The 26,684-nt window shown below is 33.3% G+C and overlaps 1 long non-coding RNA gene across 1 annotated transcript in view; it reads left to right on the top strand.

Annotated features, from left to right (window-relative positions):
- The first annotated feature begins 8,726 nt into the window (after positions 1–8,726).
- LOC130544001 (uncharacterized) overlaps positions 8,727–26,684 on the top strand; it is a 506,551-nt gene continuing 488,593 nt past the window's right edge. The window contains exon 1 of the long non-coding RNA XR_008959844.1: positions 8,727–8,767. This is a non-coding gene — a long non-coding RNA (uncharacterized LOC130544001). The remainder of the gene's footprint in view (positions 8,768–26,684) is intronic.

Here is a 26,684-nt window from a genome sequence, read left to right as displayed (position 1 = left end):
ACTCTTAGGAAGGTCATATCACATCTCAGATCAAGGTTTATCCAAATTTATGACCCCTCACTAAGGCACAAACACTGTCCTAGGTATCTTTATAAGAATAACATTTAATTCTCTTAACAATCCTGTAAAAAAAAGTGTCTTAAGATACCCTGTTTATTGATAAGGTAACTGAAGTTAAGACAAATTATCTAAATTAATAAAACTAAAGAGCAGTGAGGTCAGGAAACAAACTCTGGCCTGTTAACATAGCTGCTTTCCTCTGAAGGATCTGAAGTATGCATCTGGCAGATGACTTTCCACTTACATAAAGTGGTTTTATTCATTCATGCATTCACTTTTTTTACTCATATTTATTTATTCATTTAGTGAACACCCTCTGAGGTTCTCTAAGCATGAGACTATACAGAGAATGGAGAGAGAGACATCAGTAGTAGGAACAGTATCCTGAAGGACTTAACTGAAAGGAAAAGATAAATTATTTAAATAAAAAGATAAAAATGGACATCATTTGGAATAATTGGATGATGTAGACAGAGGTACAATTATGTTCAGTAATTATCAGGAAGAAACTAAAGAAAAAGTAACAATAGAATTGATTTCATGTCTCTGTATACCAGTATAATGATTATGTGTAATATAAAAAAGAAACTTGAAATTCTAGCAAATGTAGTTGAATATAATCCCACAGGCACCAGGGAACATCATTTAAAGTACATTCTTTGATCAAAAGAAGCTAGTAGAAGGAGAGAAAAGAGTTGACACTCTTAAGGGACATATCCAAGTGGAAACTTGAGAGTCTAAACGTAAAACCTTCATGGTACATATTTATGTGAGAAGAAAAGGAGGAACAAGTACAATGTCCTTGTATGTCTGCCATATTTTTTAAGGTTGATTAAGATTATGGGTGAAGCTCTTTGATCTAAAATTTTTAAGAAAACTTGTACATAAATAAAAGCTACATTTCTTTAACTCCATCACTGCATACAAACCTTGTTTCTGCCTTTTTCTTTCCTTCTTTATCAAAAATCAAAGAAGAAAATTATATATTCAATTAATTATATATGTTTAAGTTACCATTAATCACCCAAACTGTTAAGCTTCCAATCTCAACACTCTGCTTAAATGACTCTTACTAAAGCAATAATGAAGGCCAAATTTCTGTTTCATCATCTTGGACCACTCTGAAGAACATTTTGCATTTCTGACCCTTTGTTCTTGGCTCCTTGCTCCTACACCTCTTAAGTTTCTCAGCCAATTTTTCTTATTGCATTTTTGGTGCCTCTTACAGAAGTGTTGATGTTCTTCTAAGTATCCATGATTGGTCATACTTTTGTGTCCTCCTTTTCTCCCATGCTTCATCTATCACTAAAACACTGATAAATTCCAAATCTGCATCTTCAGTTTATAACTTCCTTTTGAACTCCATATCTATTTATCTAGTTGGTTACTAAAACTACCACTTAGAGAAGCTACAGGGTCCAAAACTCAATACATTAAAAATTTACTTTCCATTTACTTTTACTACCTCTTCAGATTGCTTCATTTTAGTTAAGGGCATCATCACCCTACTACAAAATCTCCACTGCCTTGTCTTCAAAGTTTCAGCTAACTACCAAAGTCTTGCTGTTATTGAACCCTTTGATTTTGGTCTTAAATTGAAAATTGGTCATATCTCTTTCCATCACATACCTCAGAGCCTGGCTACTTAGAATTTATTGCCACCTATGTTGTTATACATACAATATTTCCTATTTAGAATATGTATTTACCCAGTTAAAACCTTCTTCGACTTTCCCTGGAAGAGCTGGCAACTTACACTACTGAGGTGACCCCCTATGTTTTTACCTTAACATTCATTTCTCTCTACTAAAGTTTGAGAGAAGTCAACGTAAATGCTGTTGGATCTCTATTAATTTCCAATAAAATCAATTTAGAAACAGAAGTAGTACTAGAGATAAAATGGAACCACTTAATAAGTTTCTATTGGACAGAAGGATATAAACTTTCTAAATTTGTATGTATTTCTTAAGTTAACCTAACAAAGACAAGAAAAAATAACTAGATCCAAAAGGAAAGAAAAAAGACAAATTCAAAATTATGGTGGGAGATTATAGCATTCATCTTCCAGCAAGATTAACACATTTAATATAATTTATATCTATAGAGTCATGCACACAATTGCAGAATATATAGTACTTTCATATGTACACAGAACATTTGTAAAAGTTGACCAGATGCTGAAATATAAAGCAAGTTACAATACTTTGCAGGATTTATATCATATAGCTTAAGTGTTTCATGTACAAATTAATGAACTAGAAAATCTCCAGATATTAGGAAAATCAAAATACATATTTTTGGAATACCTCTTGAGAAAAAAAATCAACTTGAAGTCATTTACAAATAAATAAAAGTTAAAATGCTATGTAACAAAACTAAAGCCATTGTTAGATGAAAGTGTATTTTAAATACACATATAAGAAAATAATGAGGCAGAGAATCAGTTATAAGTATCCATCTCCAGAAGTTGGGAGAAAATAATACATTTAACCCAAATACAGATGAAGAGGAGAAATAATGAAAATCAAGAGGTATTATAATGAAAAATATTACTATGTACATTGTACCAAACATACAATAGAGAGGCTCAACAAACCAAAATTGGTTCTTTGAATAAACTGATGAAAGTGAGAGATATTGATGTGACTGACAAAGTTAAAAAAAATGAGAGGGGTCAAAAATAACTTATAATTGGAATAAAAAGTCAAATCTCTATAAATCCTGAAGATATTAAAAAGCCATTGAGAAACTGTTCAAAATTACCTTTTTTTTTAAAAATTGAGATTTTTGAATGCAGTAAATTTCTACTAAAATACGATTTAAAACTGACAAGAGAGAGAACAAGACAATCTAAATAATCTTGTACTTACTAAAGAAATGTAATGAATAATCCAAAACCTGTATAACTAAAACTCTTAGTAGACAGATACAGAAGGAATCTTCCTCATTATGATAAAGTATATCTACCTAACGCCTATGACAAATACTGGACCCAATGGTAAAAATTTCCCCTTGAGATCAAGAGATGGATGCCCAGTATCACCCCTTCTATTCACTATTGTCCTGGTAGTGCTAGGAAGTGTGAAAATGCAAAATACGCACAGGCATGCATATATACATACCTGTGTGCATACACGCAGACATTCATGCATACATATAAACACACATTTTTTTAAAGTTCAAAGATTTAAATGGAATATATGAAACACATTATTTGTGCATGATGTGAGTGCAACTAGTAAATTGAAAAGAACATACAGATAAACTGTCAATTTTAATGTATGATTCAACCAAGGTTACTCAATGTAAGGATAATTAAAAATCAATTGCATTTCTATATACAAATGATAAATAGCAAATAAAAATACTACATCTAATAAAATAAAAATATCAAATAGATAAAGCCAATAAAGTAAACTTGTAATAAATTCTGATTTTGAAATATTTAAAGTATTGAAACTTAAAGTGCTTTAATATCTCTTTATTTTAAATATTTTTCAATTACTTTCATGTTATAGGAAATATTAACCACTAAAAATTAATGAAAGTAAAACAAAATAAAGACACTTGGTTGGTGGTAATGCAAACTGGTAAAGCCACTCCTGAAAACAGTATAGAGTTTCCTTAAAAAGTTAAAAATAGAACTACCCTATAATCTGGCAATTGCAGTACTAGGTATTTACACAAAGAATACAAAAGACTAATTCAAAGGGATATATGCACCCTGGTGTTTTGGCAGCATTATCTACAATAGCCAAATTATAGAAATAGCCCAAGTGTCCATCGACTGATGAATGGATAAAGAAGATGTGATATATGTGTACACACACACACATACTAGAATGTTACTCAGCCATAAAAGGAATGGAATCTTGCCATTTGCAATGATGTGGTTGGAGGAAGACAGTATTATGCTAAGCAAATTAAATCAGAGAAAGACAAATATCGTATGATTTCACTCATATGTGGAATTCAAAAAAAACAAAACAAACAAGCAAAAGGGTGGGGAGAAGAGAGAGGCAATTCAAAAAACAAACTCTTAATTATAGAGACAAAACTGATGGTTACCAGAGAGGAGAAAGAGTGAGGTGATGCGGGAAAGGGGGAATGGGGATTAAGGAGTGCGTGTGTTTGTGTTGTATGGAAGTGTTGAATCACTATATTGTACTCATGAAACTAATATTACACTGCACACTGACTAAGTGGAATTTAAATAAAAACTTAAAAAAATCAAATAGAAATGCATCTGTTGTAAGGTATAAAAATTCTACATAGAATTAGATAAATTAACTAAAACAACAGAATGAAAAGGGAATCCATAGAATGGGAGAAAATGTTCTCAAATCACGTATCTGATAAAGAATTAATGTCCATGGAGTGCCTGGGTGGCTCAGTTGGTAAAGTGTCTGCCTTCAGCTCAGGTCATGATTTCAGAGCCCTGGGACTGAGCACATCAGGCTCTCTGCTCAGCAGGGAGTCTGCTTCTCCCTCTCCCTCTGCCCCTGCTTGTATGCTCTCTCCCCCTCTCTCTCTAAAATAAATAAATAAAATCTTAAAAAAAAAGAATTAATGTCCAGAATGTAAGAAGAGTAGTGAGAATGCAACAATAAAAAGATAAACAGTCCAATTAAAAAGTGGACAAAGGATATGAAGTCATTTCTCCAATGTTCTACAGATGGCCAGTACCCACATAAAAATGTACTCAACATCATTAGTCATTAGGGAAATGCAAATAAAAACCACAGTGAGATAGTATCACCCTCACTGTCTATAATGACTCTAATTTTTTTTTTTTAGTGGAAAGTAGTATGTGTTGGATAGTATGTGGAGAAATTGTAACCCTCATACATTGCCAGTAGGAATATAAAATGGTGTACTCACTGTGGAAAACAATTTGGCAGTTTCTCAAACAGTTAATCATAAAATTATTGTATGGCCCAGGAATTCCACTCCTAAATATATACCCAAGAGGACTGAAAAAATATTTTTAAACAATACCTTATACACAAACGTTTATAATAGCATTATTCATAGTAGCCAGAAAGTGAAAATAGCAAAACTATCCTTCTGTTAATGAATGAATAATAAAATATGCCATAGCCATTCAAGGGAATATTGTTAAGCAATAAAAAGGTAGGGAATGCTTCTATGTGCTACAACATAGCTGGACTTTGAAAACATTATGCTAAGAAATAAGCTAGACAAAAATGTCCATTTAACATGATTCCATTTGTATGAAATATTCAGAATAGTCAAATGCATAGAGATAGATTAGAAACTGCCCAGGAAGAAGAATAAGGGAGAACCGGGATTGGTTGTTGATAGGGTTTCCTTTTGAGGTGTTGGAAATGTTCTGGAGTTAGTGGTGATGCTTGTATAATACTGTGAACATTACCACAAACCACTAAATTGTACAATTTAAAATTGTGAATTTTATGTAATGTGAATTATATTTTAAAAATGTTAACAAACTCTTAAGGAATGGTAGAAGGGCCTGCTCTACCAGATACCAAGGTATATTATAAGGTTATATTATGTGAGATGGTGTAATGTAGACAAATTGTTAAATGCAGTACATTGAAATCTAGACCAAAGCCAAGCATCTATGGGCACTTAACTTATGACAAAACTAGCATTGTAGAGCAGTAAGAAAAGATATTTTCAATAAATTCTGTTGGATCAATTTGTAAAATAATGAAATTGTTCCCCAACTCACATTGAGCAAACATTAATTTCAGATAGGTTTTTTGATTATATGTGAGACACAAAAGAATCATAACATAACAAAACTTTTAGGAGAAAATAGAGAATATATATGATCATTTTATATAATAAACAGGATACAAAAATAAGTAAAAATAGTTAATTTGACCGTAGTAATATTAAGAATTAATGTTCAATAAAAGTCACAATAAGTGAGCAGAAGGGTAAGCCATGAGTGGGAAATGTATTTTCAGCATGTATAACCAACAAAAAGCTCATAACTAGAAGACATAACACACTTCTACATATTAATATGGAGAAAACAACCCACGGAAAATGGAAAGAAAATTGAAAATTCCTGGTTAGTATATATAAACAAACACATATATACATGACTAATACACGAAAATGCACTAAAAGTCATTAATAATCAAGGAAATGTAAAATTATATTCTACTACACAGTAAACTAATGACTAAAATCAAGCAGAATAAACATTTTCAGGTGCATTTGTGAAACAATACCAACTCTCATTCAGTATTTGGCAAGATCTTTTAAAGTAGAACATATGCACATTTTCTGACATAGTAATTTACTCCTAGGAAATATCCAACATAAATACATGTTTTAAAAGGATGCTCATAGAATTATTCATAATAACTAAAAAGTAGAAACAATCTATATATCTGCAAAAAGAGGATCAAATATATAGATTATGTAATATTTGTCCAACGGAATATTACAGAGTAATGCAAACTAATGACAGCTACAAGCCACAAGACAGGTGAATTTCACAAGTGTGGTGCTAAGGGAAAGAAGCTAGACATAGAAGAAAATATAGTGTTTGATTCCAATTATATAAAGTTCAAAACTAAGGTAAAATAAAACTATAGGATGACCCAAAACTCTGGAAACATAAATAGACATATATCATACATAGTTTATTGAAATGACAATACACAATGCATTCAGTGACATTACATGATGTGTGCAAACGGTCGGCCCTCACTGGCAATGCAGAATTCATATATCCTGCAAATTTATGACGAATATGTGGTGTCCATGCTGCACCTCCACAAATCCCCGCTTATGCATCTGTGTTTCCTCAATGGTTTGTATTTTCATTTGAGCCTGTGCTTCAGCATAACCCACAAGAAATAATGAAGTGGGTTCCACACTGTGTGTGTGTGTGTGTGCTGTGTACATATATGCGTGTATACTATGTGTATGTATTTGTGTGTGTGTTGTGTGTACAGCATGTGAATATGTATGATGCATATATGTTGTGTGTATGTGTGTGTATATGTGTGTGTGTACATATGCACTCTGTGACCAAAAGCTGTGGGCTTCTAGTGTCAGCCATGTCCTTGTTCTTGCTCTGTGTGGTGATTACATGAGTGTTTACTTTGTGATAATTTATTGAGCTTTATACACTTGTACTTTTGCAAGTTTCTTGTGTGGTTCTCAACTGACAACAAATAAATAACTTAAAATATGAAAAGGAATGAAAACTGGCTCTTAGGCTTGGGGCTAAGATCCTAGAACAGAGGGGCGCCTGGGTAGCGCAGTCGTTAGGCGTCTGCCTTCGTCTCAGGGCGTGATCCCGGCATTCTGGGATCGAGCCCCATATCGGGCTCCTCTGCTGGAAGCCTGCCTCTTCCTCTTCCACTCCCCCTGCTTGTGTTCCCTCTCTTGCTGGCTGTCTCTCTCTATCAAATAAATAAATAAAATCTTAAAAAAAAAAAGATCCTAGAACAGAGGTTTCCGCGAGACAGTACCCACTTTACAGCCCTGAAGGCAGACTAAGGAATTCAAAGAAACTCTCTCGTAATACGACAAAATCCATTACTTGCTCCTCTCACGTGAGGAGCTGGTCTTCTCAACTGATTCTAGGTCCTAGAGATGGAATTTTAATAGATTCACTCTGGGCGATTTGTTACCAGTTAGTGATCCAGCATTATAGGTATAATTCTGACCAGAGACCCTAATTTAAATGCTCTGAGAATAAGGGGAAAGTCACATACACATACGCACACAAAACCCTAGACACAGTGTCAATTCTTTTTCTTCGTTTATTGTATTTTCCATTCTCTTTCAAAGGAAGATATGTGTTTCAACACTCGTACGATATGTAATTTCAAACTTGATTCCCAAGGCAAAAAGAAAAGGTGATCGTCAAATGTTTAAAAAAAAAAAACCCTTATTTTATAATAATAATGGTTAGAAGTTCAATATTTCTGCTCAAACACAGAGAAAGGCAGGCATATTTACAAAAGGCCTCACAATGTTTGCCGTTGCCTTTACACGAGACAACATTTATAAAACCTCTGTAACCCGTGGCAGGTGCTAGGTCTTCTCTTGGGGATTTCTGCTGTTCAGATACTGTCTTTCATTTGAACTTCAAAAACCGTTAAAAAATAGAAGCTGCATTTCAATATAATTTGGAAATTAAAACTCTTTTATTTTTATCATTATAATATCTTCCAAGGATTTACTTTTCAAAAATGAATCAAAGCCCAAACTAATTGCTGTCTGATAGCTAGCAAAGGCAGAAAAATTGGAAAAGCTTTTAAAAATGAAGCTTCGGTTTGCCTCACCCACAGGAAAATTGAATGCGAGTAATAAATACAGAATTTCAAGTACGTTTAATAATGATATTCTCCCCTTCCATTGAGAACGTAAAGAATAAAACTGAATAACTGAATAACCTAAATATTGGAAATATGGTTTTAGGAGCAAGACTATATTCCCTTTCTTTGTTTTAATGGCATAATAGGAAATCAAATAAACATATTAATTTAAGTGAAAAAGATGTTTTCACCTATGAAAATGGTTTCCTAAAGTATTCTCATCAGTCTGTAATACTTGTGAGGATTTTATAGAATTATAAAATTTTATTGTATGTATTTTTTTAAAAAAAGAAAACTAAAACATCTCCCCCCACTCTTCTTCTTATTTTTATTAGGCTTGGACTCCTAGATCATCTGGTGACTTCAAGTATCTGGTAAGACTTTTTTTTATGAAGTATTATCAGTATTTTTGTTTTATTTACCACGAATATTTGGAGGATGTTTTTGCTTTTTTCCGCTCTCAGGCTTCAATCATTTTCTTAATTCTCCCCTCATTTCCATCATCTGTGGTTGAATCTCAGAAGGCCAATAGAAGGTCAGTTACATTTTAGCACATAGCCCAGACACTATTTCCAGATTCAACTTCATGAGTCAGGAAATTATTACAAAGAGTGGTAGCATTTGGTCCTTAAGGAAACAAAACTTACCATGGAAAGAATCTGATATAGAAAAGAAGATTATTCAGATAAAATGTAGAAAGTATCAATTGGAAAATTTTTCTTTTAATATCAAATGCAGTAGATGCATTTTGGATAAAAACCATGAGGGCTGAGTATGATGACTGGATTATAATTTTTTTCATTGCTATAATGTTGGTATTATAGTTTACATAATATGAAACTAGAAACACACTGAAGGAACTGCTCTTTTCACATGGAAACTCTTAAATGTCTTATGGCATTTGCCTGGTACATACATTATAGACATGGGAAAGATATATTGTATAATTAAAAAGATGAGATGTTAAGGTAGAAGTTTTTCTATTAAATTGTACTTTTACAAATAACAGCTTTTTATTCATCTTAGAATCTACCCAGTCCTTTTATTTTTCTCCAAATATTATTGAAAGTTTCATAACATTCAAATTCATATGTTGGGATCCTACTCTGTTCTGAATCTCTGCAAGATTTACAAAATATTTTATCTCCTATTCTCTTATTTAATTTTCTAAAGAATACTCTTTCTTGGATTTTTATTCTTGTGTAGCCTGGGAGTCCCATTTTTTTTTTTTTAATTTCTAGAGTCACCTTTTCTATAATATCCAGCTTAGAGTCATATGAAATTCCATCTTGACAGATTGCAGGAATAGTCTTACACTACTAACTGGTTATACTAATTCTATACTAATAACTGCTTATTGCTTGGTTAGAATGGGAGGGTGGTGAGAGTTCAGCACGTCTTTCTGTTGTGCATTACCTCTTGCTCCCAAATGTTCTTCATGGTTTCTCAACTAGTACCTTCTGGCCATCTTCTCATGATTTTTCTGTGCAACTTCAAGCTATCCCAGTCTACACTTCCTACCAAATAGTAACAGAGTAAACTGTCGTATTTAAAAACTACTACTGAAGACTTGAGGTTAAGCTAACAGAATTACAGCATGAAAAGAGAAACTTAAACTTCTCTCAGGTCTTACTGCTCCTGAAACCACTGGATATGCATTCCCAAAAGGTATGGCATTCTCAGTTCTTTCTTCAGCACCAACACTCCAATGTATTATGCAGGCCCACATCCCTTCCAGCAGAATCCACTATGGTGTTCCTTATATTTGAGTCTAGCCATTTAAGTGAAGAAAAGATTAATATTATAATAGTCTGCCAGCATTTTACCCAGCCTACAAAGAAGACCAATTTTTCTTTATCGTGCAGACTTTTCCTAGGCATGAGTAGGATATTGCATTACCTTTGGATATTGCTCCCAAACGAACTCAGGGTTCCGTATTTAGCCATAAGCAGGAGCAACAGTATCTTGAAGTTTGTATTTTTTCCTTAGGAATTTGTACAAGTCCTGATCACATTCTTAGCCACTAGTTATTCTCAGGACGAGAATGAAGATTAGCCTCCCATCCCTTCAGTACTTTACGCAAATGGGAAGCTTTGCTTAAGCATTTGTTGGGAAGGAGGAGACACTTGGTGGGTCTCACAGGCAGCAGAAATTTCATGTCCCCATGTTCAGCATTACAAATCCCAGAGTTCCTGGATTTTTTCCAAACCTAAACTTTTTTTTCTTATTTATATTAGTGGAATTGGACTTTCCCCTGTAATTATCCTTTACCTTAATTCCACTTTCTTTCCTCATTTAAATTGGCAGTGTATTCTTCCCAATTCTGATCATCACAATTCATTATCTTCTGGGTTTTCTTCCGTCTTGTAATTCATCTCATTTCTAATCCCTGTCTCATAAAATAGATGTTTCATTCTAAAACAGCACTCCCAGACTTACGTATCTCACCGTGTTTCCTATAAGTTCTTCCCCCCACCCCCGTCTGCTGTGTAAAATATAATGGAGTCCCGCCACACTTATTCAAAAGCAGTCTTCCTTGAGTACAAACCAGGAAACTCAAAGCCGGTCACATTACTCAGTTCTTTCCTTTCTCATCCCCCACTGTCACCATTTCTGCTTCTGTGAACAGAGTGATCTTCCCTATCTGCCCATACACCTGCTTTCTATTCATCCCTCAATGCGTAGTTCAACTCTCACTTTCTCCTGGGAGTCTTCATTTTTAAAAATATTGTAGCTTGATCTTCCCTCCCCAAACTCTTTATTTTCGGGATCACAAATTTCAGCTCTTTACCTTATATTGTCATATGCTATAAGGTTCTTTTGTTATGTATTTTCTACTCAGCAATTTTGTAAGCTTGTAAATGAGGGAACAATGCCATTTTGTGTTGTTTACAATGGCTTACCTAACATGTTTCTCTATGTCTCATATTTTCCAGGAAATATTTTCGGTTGACTAACTCATTTAGTCTCACCTACACTTATAAAGATCAAACCTAAAATTTAATTTCTATAATTGTTTTCTTCTGTCCAATTATGCTTTTCAAAGGAAAGTGATATGAACAAGGACGATGATAAATAGTATTACCTGAAACAAATTCTGCATTATATGATTCATTCTAGAAAATTCTTTTTAGAGTATAATTCAAAGAAAAGAAAATAAATGTAAAATTCAAATCAGAATAGTACTGAACTGTAAGTGATAATACACAATCTATTATAAAGTAAATAGATTAAAATATACTCTATTCAATTATGATAACTCTCAAGCTAAAAAAAATATTTACTCTGGAACTAAAGGCCAGCAATAAAAATTCACTTCAATATAGAAGAGCTAACATTGCCTACATTGAAGTTGAAAATATTTACAGAAAATCGTATTGCAGCATTTTTTCACTTATGTAAGATAATGTGTTTAATTCTTACAATTCACTGAATTTTTTATCTGTGTGTGCAATTGCAGCAATCTGTTCCAATTCATAACTTTTATTTTCTGCACCTGGAGTTTGGACCTTTTAAGAGGTCAGAATAATAACATATGCACAATTATGTACGGTTGAAGGAAATTCATATTTTTAAGCATTCATTTTTTTCAGATGTTAGGTTAGGTGTTTTTTTCTACATAGTCTTATTTCAACCTTCCAATCATACTTTGAGTCATACGTTTTGGCCACCATTTTAGAGCTAAGAATACTAAGGGTTAGAGAGGTTAATTATTTCATCTGTAATCACTTAGTAAATTAAGATACTGAGATTTCAATCTATTCCTAGGACTCCAAAGACTCCACTGATATGCCTTCTCAAAGAAAACTTATCCCAGTAAGCTTTTAATAAAACTTAATTCTACATGTATTGGAATAATAACCCTGATGTGTAGTCTTTAGAAAGTTGATACATAAGTGGTTAAAAAGAGATTTAATTTTTGTACTTGCACAGTTATTTGAGAAGATGAAAATCTTGCTTATTTTAAATCCAAAGGGGAAAAATTGTTACAGACTGCCCAAATTGTGTGTGTGTATCTTTTATATCAAATATATCTCATATATCTTTTATGTATATATGTCTAGCTATATCTATGTACATATATGATATATGTATGTACATATGTACACATATATGTACATATATATGATAGAAATATACCTGTGTCATTAATAACAAAAGCGGAATCTATGGAAACCCACATAATCTTTCTGTATTTGAACAATGGTGATTAATGAATGATTAATGAATACTTTATCTCTCATTCATGTTCTCAGGTTTTAGTGCAAATTTTATGTAAATTTGGCCATCCTGAATTTTTTTTTTAACAGTATTACAGGCAACCTGCAAATTACACTCATGTGCTTAGCATTAGTCATGGAATTTCTTTGAAGTAATATAAATTATTCAACTGGAGTACTGCATCTTCCAGGAATTGAGTGCTGTCTTCAATATAGAGGGTTTAAAAATATTTCTTCAACATATGCCAAAATATCTTGATGTTGTAAAGTACCCCCCCCTTGAAAATTAAATGTTTGGCGTTAAAATATTGTATGTCTTGTGAGTTTCTTAGGTTGTATGTGAAAACTGAAGGGAACAAACCACACACATATGTCTACCTCATAGGTTTGAATAAGTATATCAAGATACCCTGTAAATTTTAAAGCAATATACTGTTACTAAAATTGTTTACTGTTAGTGTTCTCTCCTGATGTGAATTGTCATGAAGTATACATAAATCATATGGCCAGAGACCAAAGGAGAGATTCATACTCCTGCCAATTCATTTCTCCATGCATCCCCTCACAGTTTGAGTCATTTATCTATGCAAACAGTCTGATAGAGGTTGGGTGATAGAAAAACAATAGGACATGACCCTGACTTCAGGGATCATCATTTTATGTGTTCTGAAAAATTGTGCTGCTTTTACTCATTTTTTTTTTCTTTTCAAAAACTGGTATTATTTAAAATTCTGAGCTTTTGTTTTAGGCCTTGCATTGTTTCCCTTTACCTTGCTGGGACACAGGTTATTGGAACCGCAAGGATAGTGTGAGACATGTTCCTGGTGCTCATCTCTCTGGGTTTCCTTTCACTCTTGAGCATGAAGGAGATGATATTTCCACCTCGCAGTTTGGTGGGGCCATGGGGTTACTTCTAGCTAAGGAAAAGTGGGAACGTGCTTTTCTAGCCTCTCTGCTTCTGCACAAGAGGTACCAGCTTGCAATAATGGGGCCATAAGAAGAGCTCATCCTGAATCTTGGACTCACCGATGAAAGACAGCTGCTGTGGCAAGTCCTTCAGTCCCACAGCCAACTGAGACTAGGAAGTGTTATTTTGTCTTAAGCCACTGAGGGTGTTTTGACGTGTTTTTTTTTTTTTATTTGGTTTCATTATAGCAACAAAAAATCTACCCAAACTAATCTAATAGTTCTGGGAAAATGCGAATTATAATTTTTGGGTGATTCTAAAATCTGGAGACTGTTTCTAAAGGTATATTTTGGCAATTATTTTTTACTTTAAAATAGTTCTCTCCGGTCACCAAGTAATCTTTGCTTGGCAAAGTAGGTAACACAGGCCCCCAAATAATAGTCTTAGGAAAATGTGTACTAAAATATTTAATAAGGGGTGCCTGGGTGGCTCAGTCGTTAAGCGCCTGCCTTCGGCTCAGGGCGTGATCCTGGCGTTCTAGGATCGAGCCCCACATCAGGCTCCTCAGCTGGGAGCCTGCTTCTTCCTCTCCCACCCCCCTGCTTGTGTTCCCTCTCTCGCTGGCTGTCTCTCTGTCAAATAAATAAATAAAATCTTTAAAAAATAAAAAATAAATAAAATATTTAATAAAATTCAGCTATTTTTTTTTTAACAAATATCTTTAGATGAACCAAAAAACACAAAGTAGGGAAAAATACAAGACATATATCTCACTTTGAAATGGTTTGCTTTCAGTTGAAAGATGATCAACTTCCTTGTAATAATGCTTTTAGTTCTTTAATCTTATCTGGCTTTAGGGATAGAAAGACCATATAACAATGCTTTCCTTTTTCTTAAGTTAAAAAGACTCTCCATGTCTTAGATGATTTTATTAAGGTGTGGTGATCAGAGTAATCTACATTCAGCCTTTATTTATTTATTTTTTTGGAATGACCTAAAACAACACCCCGTCTAATGTCTTATTCTTTTTTTTTTTTACCTTTTATAGTGGAAGTCTCCATATGCTTTCTCATTTTTACTTTTTAAGATATGTACTCATTTAAATGCCACCAACATGCCCTCCAGCAACATTTTTACAACAGCAAATTAATTAAATATAACCCCTTTTCTTCACACGCAGGACTGGAGATCAAAAATAATTGTATATAATTAGCCGGAACTGAAAGAATTTAGATGTAGTACTATGGAACGGAGCACAACAAAGTATGCCTCTTGAAGTATTTCATGCCAATCATTAATAGCCTCTAAAATAGTTGTGGGACATTAAAATTTACCTCTATAATATTTATTCAACTCTTAAGAATCAGAGTTATTACATCTGGACTTCAGTCTAACTTTGGTGTTACATGCTTTCAACAATTTCTATTAACCTTGTGTCTGAGTTCAGGAGACCTTTGTAAGGCAGCACATTCCATTTTTGGGAGACTATTAGTTTTTAAACATATTTCCTTAACACTGAGTAAATTTATTTCATATTAGTAGTTAGCTCCTCAGAGTGGCATAGGACTCACATACTTGCAAGACACAACCCTTAGTTGGACTCTCCTGGAGTCAATAATCAGACCACATGGATAAGTGTCCTTTTAGTGGAAAGTTAGCTTACCTACTTTCCAGGCACTCTCACCTGACATAGAATATTAATAAATGCTTTTGTGAAAACAATTTAAATAAAGATTCTAATAAATCTACTGGCATTATCTTCTCTATCTTAGTACTAATACATTGAAAGAATATTTTGTGGTTAATTAAGCACACGTGTGCACAAGCATATGTGTCCCCTGCTTGATTTTTTTGCCTGCTGTACTAAATCAAGCAGTACTGCTCCAGGCATTCACCAAAACAGAAATACTACCCTAAAATTTTTTAAAATATATATATATTTATATTATTATAAATTTTATATATATTATACATTTATATATATTAAATATATATATATTTATATACACTCCATGTTTATTATTCTCTGTGCTGGCATGTTACTTCCTCTATTTGGAGTACTCAGAACACTGGACTCATTGTCCAATAAATATCATGTGATAACAGGGAAGCTCTATGATTTGCAGCTGATGCACTGTCAACTTCTCATCCCCTCCTTTTGTTTGTGAGAGAGATGCTAAGACAATCATTTCCACTTTGTCCCAGCCTGAAAACCACTCCTGCAATACAAACTGTAGTATTAGAAAAAGATACTTTGAAAAGTTTCCCATAAACATATTGAAGCATACGAAAGGGTCTTTGCATATGTCATTACTATTTTCTAGCTGTTGGATTGGTTTTATTGTTAGTGGGAGATATATGGTAGGAGATGTCTTTCACAATTTCAGAAATAGAAGAGGAACAGGGAAACATGAAAAGATAATAAAAATGAGATAAAAGAAAGGCAATATTTACAATGTGCTTAATTTTCCTGAAAAAGATGTAAGCGTAGAGTTTTGATACTGACCTTATATGCTTTTGTTTGTCCTGTAAGTATCGATTCACTGTCAAATAAATACCTTTTCCCTATTTTATTGTTTCATTGACATAGAATGTACTACTTTGTCTATATCTTATATTTCAAATTAGATGATTAGTCCTCAAATATGTATATTTTACTTATTCATTTAAATATTCTTTCTACCAAATAATGTAGCTCTGTTAATAACACATTGAAAGCAGTATCTCCAGGTGCCTGGGTGGCTCAGTAGGTTAAGTATCTGAGTTTGGTTTAGGTCATGATCCCAGGGTACTGAGATTGAGCCCTACCTTGGGCTCCCTGGTCAGCGGGGGGCCTGCTTCTCCGTCTGCCTCTTCCCCCTGCTTGTGCTATCTCTGTCTCTGTCAAATAAACAAATAAAATCTTTAAAAAAAGAAAAGAAAACAGCATCGCCAAATGACCGCTACTTTTCAGCCATGTACGATGTCATACATATGCATTTGTGTTTTTGAAATGTATATTAGTTTGCTTTTTGCCACAACCACCAAAATTGCTTTGAATTTGCATTTGATCTTTTCTAATATGCTTTTTATTAAGTAAAATTTTACAATAAGCCTTATAGACAATTACAATGAATTTTTAAAAATGCTTAAAGAATATCATAGCATTTTGCTGAAGATACTGAGCATTAGTACGTGGCAAGGTGGGTGGGCTTTAGGCGAATGGGCTATGCTAATCAGCATGAATATGGAGGATTTTACAGTGTCCTGCCAAAGGCTACCTACTCTAGAACGAGAGTCCCACTTCAACCTCTATCCTGGCTTCCGAGATATCCATTATAACCTGGACATGTGTACTGGTTCCTACCTACAGAATGCAGAGGCTTGGTACAAATGTGTGAAAATGGCAGTGTTCTCATATGGATCTCTGAGAGTGAGGATGTTTTTGGTTAAGATTAAATTGATAAAACTAAGGAGATTTCTGAGAAGGATCATAATAGAAGATTAATTCTGGAATAATGTTTTCTTGGTATTATATGACACGGCAATGCTCTGTTAAATAGATATACAAGTGGTCCATAAACCATAGTGCAGGTTTTCTTCTTCTAACCTAAAACTCTACCAAGTCAAATAAATCATGTTTCATACTTAGGTAGCTATGTAGTTGCTGTATTACTCAAAACACTGGATTGCTTGGGTTCTAGCTCTAATTTTGTATGGTTCTCCTGAAGTCATCTGCCTTTTAAAAAGAAATCTCCTGTTAAGAAAAACTTAGAATAGTACTTCCAATTATTACATGTATGGTCAAGTTATGTTTTGAGTGTTTAAATTTTGAAAGAATAATTCTCTTAAAAGACTTCCCTGTAACTTCCTGAAGTACTGAAGTGTGTCATTAATTTTCACAAAAATATTTGTGTCAAAAACGCAAACATTTCATTCCCCCCAAAAAAGAAAATTTGGACATTTTGTTCTATCAACTTATATCTGAATAATTATAAATACTTTCTACTGAAAAGAAAATCAAGAAACCTGAGTCAAGGGACTATATTAAAACTGAAGGAAAAAATGTCTGATAAGCCTCCCTCACTAATACTCCTGCAAATCTTCTTTTAGGAATGAGCAAAACTGTTTTTCAAATTGTATGTATAAAAGTCTTGATTGGTATTCACAGCTGAAATTTTTATAAAGGAGCTCAGATTTTAGTTGTTTTCTGTGTCTTTGCTCCTGACTGTTCAGTCTGCATTCCAGTGCGTTAAAATGGTTCTGTACTATAATTCTGGTACTATTTCAATTAATGTACTCTTCCAGTGAACACAGAAATGATTTAGTGGCAAACAACTGAGGTTTAGGTAAGAAATTGTACCGCCTGTGTCCATCTCTTTAAAAATTCCACTGGGGAGAATTGAAATTCTCTTTGAAATGTGTGACATCATTGATATTGATACATCAACTATACTTCAATTAAAAAAAAGTGCATGGCATCATCATTCCAGAATCCTAAAGTCAGACTTTAAAGACATTGGTGAAGTTGTATATCTAACTTCCTTAGTAATATCACTCCTTTTAGCAAAATAGTCTTTTTCTATTGCCAAGTCTAGGATATCAAGATAAAATTTCTGTTCTGATAGAAGAGAGATCACCTTTCTCATGGTCAAACATGTATTCCATGCAGAATAAAGACACATAATTCAGTCTCATTGTGGCATGGTTTTGTTCTAATTTCTATTAGGAAGTAAGATTAACTTTTTTCTCATTAAACGTAGTGTAGTCTTATCCTGTCTTTTCCAGTTGTCACATTTAGCAGCATCATTTTTAGGGACTTTACTTAGGCTATTATTATTTTACAATATTTATTTTGACCACACAGCAGGACTTTAGCATATACTTTATAATTTTTAAATGTATTAAGCAAACTTTAAATATCTTCTTTGAGGATTATTCTAATAACTTTTAATTCAAAGCAATGCACCGCCATTCTATATATGTTTAGTACACTGCCCAAATGTCCTCTGTGTGTCCTGATTTAAGATTTTTAACTTTGTATCCTTAAGGAAACTCAAATTTAAAAGAGCAGATGATTTATTATTAGTTTGAAAAAAATATGCCTATGGAAACAATCTTGTGCTCCAGGAACATCTTCGTGCTCCTTGAGATTGAGTTGTAGACCAGTTCTACTGACTTCTTGTGTGTGACTTAATGACAAACAATTTAAATCTCCAGATCTTAGTTTTCTCATCTGTGAAATGAGTCTGTGTATAAATTATTTCCAATCTATTTCCAACTCTGGAAATCTATTTTGGATGAAAAGCCTCACCTCTTCTCCATCTTTGCATCTAGGTAAACAGTTACAAGATGACTTCTTAAATTTTCGACAAAGTTCATGTAGAATTGAACATGAAAATCTCAACAGCATGATGTCATTTTGTCTTGAATGTTGATCTTGTTTTATACTCAGCTTTGCAGTTATTTTCTCTTAGAAAATAAAATATGTTGGCATGCGTTCTTTAAAGAATGCCAGTGAATAACTCAAGTATTTATCTTGTATTTATACTTACTCTTTGACAGACTCAAGTAGCATTTTTTCTATAAAATGTATACTATTTTCTTCCATTTTTTTCATAAAGCAAAGGTCAAAGTTCGTTGAACTGGACATGGTTTGACACCAATGCTTAATTCCTAAAGGAATCTTATGAAAAAGGTATTTTCTGGGAAGTTAGAGATGATTATAATTTATTCTCAAAATTTACTTAGGAAAAAAATTGGATTTTTTGTTTCACATCTTTCCATTACTAGTTTAGTTTGAATCCAACAATATATACTTTTTATTGTGAGAGTATTACAGATGGAAGTATCATGTAGTTCATATGTTCCCATATTCTTTTTTTATAGAGTGCCTGATAATCCAAAAGGAAGGGTTTATCATGCCAAGATTAATTGCTTCCATCTATCGTACAGAAAACTGGCTTGTCACCTCTTCCCTCTAAATTGTCAAAGGCTTCCAGGACTGCAGTTAAGGAATAAGTGCTGCTTATATTCATGGTAAAACTTTCCCCTGGGATCACAAGGCACCTTAGTTCTAAATCACTCCTTCCATTTTTGTTGTTTTCAAAACTAAACTTATAAGATCTTGGTTGAAATGGCCACAAAAATAATGTAAACAAAATGAGTGAGTTTTATACATTTTTATTTTAAAAGGTGAGCTCATTAAAAAGTTTATTACGACTCATTCGGCTATTAAAGTACTTGATTTTATATAGAATTACAAATTTTGTGAAAATTACTTTTCACAACAGTCTTCAGCCCTTCAATTCTCTGTTTCACATCTGTTTGGAATAGGGTTTTAAAATTTTCTTTTCAATTTGAGGTGAAAGAGCTCATTTTTATAAATGAAAACATTCTCTTAATATTGCGATGTCTTCTTTTCTCCATCTATACAGCCAGAATTTGTATCTAGATTCTTTCTGAAGTTGAGGATTTACATGGATTTAATTATGGTATATTCTACCTTTTTAGCTTTATCAGAAACAGGTGTTTGTACTTTGATTCTACAAATGAACCAGAGTGTCCATTCATTCTTTTCTTTGTCTAGAATATATTTCTCATGTGTTATTTTACAGCTCCAACCAAGGCATTGATATAACTTTTTATCATTGATGCTATGGAATTATAGAGACATCACTAATAATATGTCATCTGTGCAAGGACTTAGAAGTCAGATAATCAGCATAAGTCAACTTAACAGACATATAAAGAGTTTTTACTTTGTGCCAAACAGTGTCAAACTCAAAGGATTTACAGTTGAAACATATACTGCCTTCCTTCAAACTGCCCACAGTATAGTATGGAAAACAACCTATAAATTATAGTACAGTAAAATGTGTGCACACCCATAGAAGAATGTAATCAAAACATCACATTTTAACTATGAAGAAGCTAAAATCCAGAGACAAAGTAATTTGCCCAAAGACACCCAGGTATCAGGATGAAGATTCAAAGTAAACTCAAGGTGTTCTTATTTCTTCTCGATAGATCTCTAAGTATTGTAGAAAGTGAATTAGCATTGCCTATACTTTCTTCTTTCTCTTAGAAGTGGCACACGCACACACAAAAGTCACAGCAGTAACATATACATGCCAAAAATATAAATTACAATGTACTAAATACTCCTAATCCTGCCTTATGTTCAATCCGTCCCTCATTACCACCTCATCGTCATTTAAAAAAAAAAGATTTATTTATTTATTTATTTATTTATTTATGAGAGAGAGAGAGAGAGAGAGAGAGTAGGGGGAGGGGATGAGGGAGAGTGAAAGACTATGAGGCAGACTCCCTGCAGAGTTTGGAGGCTGACGAAGGACTCAATCTCAATACCTTGATACCATGTCCTGAAGCATCTACCCTGTTAGATGACATCTGTTAAACTCAACAGTCACATTGTTTTCTGAAAGTGTTTACCTTTAGATCTTGCTCTCCACCCCCATCACCCTCACCTGGAAGACCTGGAAGACTTTACAAATATTAGCTTCACTCATTCTTCAGTCTTTCATCTCAGATTTCTCAAATGTCTCTTTAACTACGTGCTTCCTCCCTGATACCAAAGCCCATAATAAATAATATTACAGTCTATCATAGTATGCTTCCAAGTTTTGCTATTATTAATAATATTTACCGAAAATAATTTTACATGATCTACATGCCCTTGAAAAAAGTTTAATTGAGGCATAATTGACATAATATTATGTTAGTTTCAGGTGTACAACACAATAATTTGGCATTTATATACATTACAAAGTGATCATCACAATAAGTCTAATTAACATCGGTCACCACACATAGTTAGATTTTTTCTTTTATTGAGAACTTTTATGATTTATTCTCAGCGATTTTACAATATGCAATACAGTATTAACTATAGTCACCATGCTATATATAACATTCCTATGATTTATTTATAATTGGAAGTTTGAATCTTTTGACCTCCTTCACCCATTCAACTATCTCTGCCCCACCTCTAGCGACCACCAGTCTATTCTCTGTATCTATGAACTCAAATTTTTTTTTTAAGATTACATTTATGAATGAGGTCGTATGGTATTTCTTTCTTTGTTGACTTATTTTACTTAGCGTAGTTCCCTCAAGGTGTCTCCATTGTGTTGCAAATCCCAGGACTGCCTCCTTTTTGGCTGAATAATATTCCATTATATATACACACCATGTTTTCATCTATTTGTTCATTGATGGACGCGTAGGTTGTTTACATACCTTGGCTATTGTAAATAATGCTATTATCAACTAAAGGTGCAGATATTTCTTCAACATAGTGTTTTCATTGTTTTTAGATAAATAACCAGGATTGGAATAGCTGGATTATATGGTAGTTCGTATGGTAGCTCTGTTTTTTAAATTTTTGAGGAAACTCCCTAATGGCTGTGCCAATTTACATTCCCACCAGCAGTGCACAAAGGTTCCCTTTTCTCCACATTCTTCCCAACACCCGGTATTTCTTATCTTTTTTATAATGGCCATTCTAACAGGTATGAAGGGGTATCTCGTTGTGGTTTTGATTTGCACTTCCCTGATGATTAGTCAGGTTGAGTACTTTTTCATTTACCTGTTGGACATCTGGATGCCGTCTTTGGAAAATTGTCAATTCTGGTTCTTGGCCCATTTTTAAATTGGGTTGTTTGTTTTGCTATTGAGTTGTATGAGTTCTTTATGTAATTTAGATATTAGCCCTTATCAGATATATGATTTGCAGTTATTTTCTCTCATTTGGTGGATTGTGGTTGCCTTTACCGTGCAAAAGCTTTTTGGTTTCATAGAATGTCATGTATGTACTTTTGCTTTTGGTGTCAAATTCAAAAGTCATCACCAAGACTGATATCAAAGAGCTTACCATCTATGTTTTTTTCCAGGGATTTTATGGTTTCAGGTTCTACAGTTGAGTCTTTAATCCATTTTGAATGTATAATGTAAGGTAGTAGTACAGTTTTATTCTTTTACATTGTGGCTGCCCAGTTTTCCCAACATCATTTAATGGTTTTTAAGAGACACCATTCCCCCATAGTATATACTTGGCTCCTTTGTCGTAAGTTAATTGACCGTATATACACGAGCTTATTTATGATTCTTTATACTGTTTCATTGATCTATGTGTCTGTTTTTATGTGAATACCATGTTGTTTCAATTACTAAAGATTTGTAATAGTTTGAAATCAGAGAGTGTGATGTCTCCAGCTTTGCTCTTTGACTTAAGATTGCTTGACTATTTTGGGTTTTTTTGTGGTACCATACAAATTTTAGAATTGTTTGTTCTATTTCTGTGGAAAATGTCATTAGAATTTTGATAAGGATTTGCATTGAATCTGTAGATTGCCCTGGGTGGTGTGGACATTCTAAAAATATTACTTCTTCCGGGGCGCCTGGGTGGCACAGCGGTTAAGCGTCTGCCTTCGGCTCAGGGTGTGATCCCGGCGTTATGGGATTGAGTCCCACATCAGGCTCTTCCACTATGAGCCTGCTTCTTCCTCTCCCACTCCTCCTGCTTGTGTTCCCTCTCTCGCTGCCTGTCTCTATCTCTGTTGAATAAATAAATAAAATCTTTAAAACAAAAATAAAAATATTACTTCTTCCAATCAATAAACACAAAATATTTTTCCAGGTATTTGTGTTGTCTTCTATTTCTTTCACCAGTGTCTTATAGGTTTTAGTTTACAAGTCATTCTCCTCTGTTAAATTTATTTCTAAGTATTTTACTCTTTTAATGACATTGTAAATGATATTGTTTTCTTAATCTCTTTCTGATAGTTCATTATCAGTGTATAGAAATGCAACAGATTTTGTATATTGATATTGTATCATGCAACTTCACTAAATTCACTGATTATTTGAAGTTTTTTGGTGGTCTTTAGGGTTTTCTGTATATAGAAGTCATCTGCAAATAGTGACAATTATACTTCTTTTCTGCTTTGGATGTTTTTTATTTCTTTTCTTGACTAATTTCTCTGGCTAGGACTTCCAATACTATGTTGAATAACAGTGTCAAGAGTGGGCATCCTTGTCTTTTTTCTGATCTTAGAGGAAAAGATTTCAGCATTTCACCCATGGGTATGAGGTTAACTGCAGGCTTGTCATAATTGTTGTTAATATGTAGAGGTACATTCCCTCTATACCTACTTTGTTGAGAGATTTTATTGTAAATGGGTGTTGAATTTTATAAAATGCTTTTTCTGCATCTATTGAGATGATTATATGATTTTTATCCTTCATTTTGTTAATGTGGTGTGTCATGTTGATTGATTTGCCAATGTTGAACCATCCTTGCATACCCTCTTGATCAGGATATATGATCCTTTTGATGTATTGTTGAATTCAGTTTATTAATATTTTGTAGAGGATTTTGCATTTATGTTCATTAGGGATACTGGCCCATAATTTCCTTTTCTTGTGGCATCCTTGTCTGGTTTTGGTATCAGGTTAATGCTGATCTCATAAAATGAGTTTGGATGTGCTCCCTTTTCTTCTGATTTTGGAACATTTTAAGTAGGTTTAGTATTAAATCTCTTTTGAATATTTGGTAGAATTCACCAGTGGAGTGTTCTGGTTTTGGACTTCCATTTGTTGGGAGGTTTTTGATTACTGATTCAATCCCCTTATTGGTAATTGGTCCAGTCACATTTTCTGTTTCTTCATGACTCAATTTTAGTAGGTTGAAGGTTTTTGGGAATTTATTCATTTCTTCCAGGTTGTCCAACTTCTTGACATTCAATTTGCTCTTAGTAGTCTTTTATGAACCTTTGTATTTCTAAGGTATCAGTTGTAATGCCTCCTCTTTCATTTCTGATTTTATTTATTTGAATCCCCTCTTTTTCTTTCTAAGTCTAGCTAAATGTTTGCCGATTTTGTTTATCTTTTCAAAGAACCAACACTTAGTTTCATTGATATTTTCCACTGACGTTTTAGTTGCTATTTCATTTATTTTCTACTCTTTGTTATTTCCTTTCTTCTACTAACTTTAGGCTCTGTTTGTTTTTCTTTACCTATTTCCTTGAGATGTAAAGTTAGGTTTTTTATTTGAGCTATCTTGTTTCTTGAGGTAGGCACTTATTGTTCTGAACTTAGAACTGCTTTTGCTGTATCCCATAGATTTGTTATGTTGCATTCTCATTTTTATTTGTCTCCAGATATTTTTGGATTTCTCTTTTGATTTGTTCTTTAACTCCTTGGTTACTAGTCTGTTGTTTAACCTCCACATATTCATGAATTTTCTAGTTTTCGCCTGGTAATTGATTTCTAGTTTCATACCATTGTGGTTGGAAAAAATACTTGATACAATTTTCATCATAAATTTAATAAGACTTCTTTGTGGCCTAACATATGGTGTATTTTGGAGAAGTTCCATATGTACTTGAGAACAATGTATATTCTGTTGAATATATATACATGTATGTGTAGTTATGTATGTATATGTGTGTGTGTTTGTGCATATGTGTGTGTGTTTATTTCTTCTGGTCTGATGTGTCATTTAAGGCTCATGTTTCCTTATTGATTGTCTGTATGAATGATCTCTCCATTGATGAAAACAAGACATTAAAGTCCCCTATTATTATTATATTACTATTTCTCCCTTTAGGTTTGTTAATATTTGCTTTATATGTTTAGTTGCTCCTGCAAAAAATATTTTTACAGGAATGAATCTTAAAAAGTGGGATTGCTGGAAAGAGGTCAAGTACAATTTTAGACTTTGAAAGGTATAATCTGTGTGTGTGTGTGTGTGTGTGTGTGTGAATTGTTCACATTTCTTGCCCATTTTCCAATAGAATTTTATAAAAATTCTTTAAAATACTTGGAGATTTATGTCTTATTTTTCAACTGCATTTATAATGTGTTTTGCCACTCAGAATTTTTATGTAGTTAAATTTACCAGCTGTTTCCTTTATGGTTTTTAGTTTTCATATCATGTTTAAAAGACTTTTCCTCGTTTCAAAATTCTATACTCACTCACTATTCTATAACTCACTATATTCTCTTTTGGTATTTTTAGAGTGTTTATTTATTTCAATTTTATTTTAGATTAATCTGAATTAGTTTTGTTGCAACGCATGCCAAAAATATAGCTTTAATTTTTTGGCAAAAAATTAGCTAATGGTCTCAATTCCATTACTGTGTTATCAATATTTCACTCACTGATTTAAACTAATGAAATAGTATTCTTATGGTCATTAGAATTTCCATTTTAAAAATATTCATATGCCAAAATATGTTTCATGCCTATAATAAGAGCTCTTAAAGTTATCTCACATTTCCCCAGAATTTTATGACTCTGGACAGAACCCAAGTCAACCCTTGCAACATTTAGCTTGATTTTTCAATAGCATTTAGTATTGCAATGATTTAGCAGAGCACTTTTTCATATTACTGTGCAACAATATATTAACTCAATAATCTTCCTTTGAAAAAGTTGTTATGAGACAAAATATACAGTAGCCCTCTAGTAAGAGTAGCAATCTTACCAATTAGGGGTAAAAAATGAAACTTCATCTTAACGTTTGAAAGGAAGCTCCAGTGAGGCAAATCTGTAACCCTTATTTTTTATATTTAGCAATTTGTATTCAGTATTTTTTTTTCTCAAATGGAGCCCCTGTTTTAAAAGATATATTTGTCCTATTACGCCATTATGTATCTGCAAACATGACTTCAGGCACAAGACATTCTATTTTGAATGTGAAACTTAGACAAGTAAAAGTTCAGCTTGCCTGGTGGCTAGAAGTAGGGAGGGTAATCTACCTTCTAGGAAATTCTTTTGAGTGTACCAGCACTTATAATGTAGAGACACAATTTCAGAGAAGAAATCCCCTGATTAATGAGGAAGTCTATGAAACTAAGCTTCACAAAAGCTCCAACTTACAAAAATGGAGACAAGTAGCCCTAATTTTAGTGAAATCTTACAACATCTTACTGAAGATGTGTTCTAATATTCTTTTCTTGTGTTTCTCTCTGTTCTGGTGATGAAAAGAGCATGAATGTGCCTTGGTAAGATGGTGGCTGTGGCAAGCACCTCCCGTTGCCTCTGCCATGTGCTGCTTCTCCTCTCACAGTTCTGTTACTTGTTCTGCTGTCCTTCAATTTAGAACATTCACAGCTGCTGGCTCTGTCAATAAAGGACCCAGGTCCAGCATGAACTTT

Source organism: Ursus arctos, unplaced genomic scaffold (assembly GCF_023065955.2).
Source record: "Ursus arctos isolate Adak ecotype North America unplaced genomic scaffold, UrsArc2.0 scaffold_18, whole genome shotgun sequence".
NCBI classification, from domain to species: domain Eukaryota; kingdom Metazoa; phylum Chordata; class Mammalia; order Carnivora; family Ursidae; genus Ursus; species Ursus arctos.
This window is presented reverse-complemented; position numbering and strand designations above follow the sequence as displayed.